Below are 1,492 nucleotides of genomic sequence, written 5' to 3'. Positions count from 1 at the left end.
TGCCAAACACATGCTAAAAAACAACAACTTACTTACACTTATACTAACTTAAAAGTTTATTTATGAATTCATAATATCCTTATTATTAAGCACTGTATAATTGTAACCTACATTTATTACATGCATATGATCTTACCACAGTTTTCTTCTGTTTGAAACTTCTCATGTGATTACATGACGACATACAGGATGACATAATTGTAATTTTGGGTAAACTATAGGCCTACCTTTAACGGGTTTGTAAAATCATAATTTCTTTCTTTCTTTTTTTAAAAATACTTTTTAAACGTAAATAGTTTATTATTTGGATTTTGGATCTAGTTGACTATTTTCTTCCTCACGCTTGCTTATGTATGTATGTATTTATTTATTTATAAATGTATGTATGTTTAGGAAAAATTACTTTTTAAATGTAAATGTAATTGTTTATTAGCGTCTATGGCTGGTCAGATTCAGCGTCCGCGCTCACCACCTGAGTCACGCGAAAACCGCATTACACAGCGCTGCATCCCTCCACCCTTCAGGAAAACAACTCCGGGCCTAACTGCAGGATTCTGTCAAACTTTCACACATGAGTCTTACTACCGCTATAATTCACTGTATTTATAAAGCATGACTGCTGTTCATTTCTGACAACATTCACGTCATATGGCAATGTTCTGCGTCCAGGTACAGCCGTGTTTTTGAGCGCTCGGGGATTATTTCTCTTGCGCGGTTGCGGATGGGGACCGCGCAGGGAGGGGTTGTGAGGCGTTCAAGATGGCGGCGCCCTGTGGCGTGCAGTTGCTCTAACAGGTAAACAGGCTTATTAAACGATGTTTTTTTTGTGGTGATATATTTTCACATTATACACAGTGACAGTTGGAATGTTAGATCTGCTCGCTCCTCAGTATTTTACGTGCGTTATGTAGTCTCTCAAGCGTTATTTCTGATTTTCACTAAGCTTGTCGATTATAAGGCTTTCTTGCCTGGGACTGTCAGTGTCAGTGAAATAATAGTCCCCAATGATTGTTACAGTTTCGAATCGAATCCAAACAAATGTCTGCGTGCATATGCACGAGTTTAAGAGGGAAGTTGAAATGCATGGGGGAATGTTTCATTTTGTTGGTGCATTTTTTTGGAGACAGTCCCGCAGATTCTGGCCATTGTTCTCGCGCGCTGTTTACGCCAGTGGTCATTTCAACACAGAGCTGCTGTCAGAGCATGCAGCCTAATCCACAACATCTATCTGCACATGTGTGCACTGTTATTTTGTAGCATGCAGAGGTTAAAATACAGACGTATGTTGTGAGATTTGCTGACTGTTGCACGCCCTTGCGCGTGTTTTTAAACAGAAATCCTTTTGCAGGAAAATCATGCAGTGCAGTCTCAAGCATTGCCTTATTTTTATTTTGTGATCATTGCATATCGGCGTTATTTGCACTGACTCTTATGTCTTGTAATTTAAGAACTTACTGTTAGTGTGTGTGTGTGTGTGTGTGTGTGTGTGTAT

The 1,492-nt window shown here is 39.1% G+C and overlaps 1 protein-coding gene across 1 annotated transcript in view; it reads left to right on the top strand.

Annotated features, from left to right (window-relative positions):
* The first annotated feature begins 736 nt into the window (after positions 1–736).
* The window catches only part of LOC107556942 (hamartin-like), a 16,808-nt gene continuing 16,052 nt past the window's right edge, over positions 737–1,492 (top strand). The window contains exon 1 of the mRNA XM_016240209.1: positions 737–795. The gene's annotated coding sequence lies outside the window, so the exon portion shown is untranslated. The remainder of the gene's footprint in view (positions 796–1,492) is intronic.

Source organism: Sinocyclocheilus grahami, unplaced genomic scaffold, assembly GCF_001515645.1.
Source record: "Sinocyclocheilus grahami isolate Dianchi unplaced genomic scaffold, SAMN03320097.WGS_v1.1 scaffold584.1, whole genome shotgun sequence".
Lineage (NCBI taxonomy): Eukaryota > Metazoa > Chordata > Actinopteri > Cypriniformes > Cyprinidae > Sinocyclocheilus > Sinocyclocheilus grahami.
Note: the sequence above shows the minus strand (reverse complement) of the source record. Positions and strands in the feature narration are given on the sequence as shown.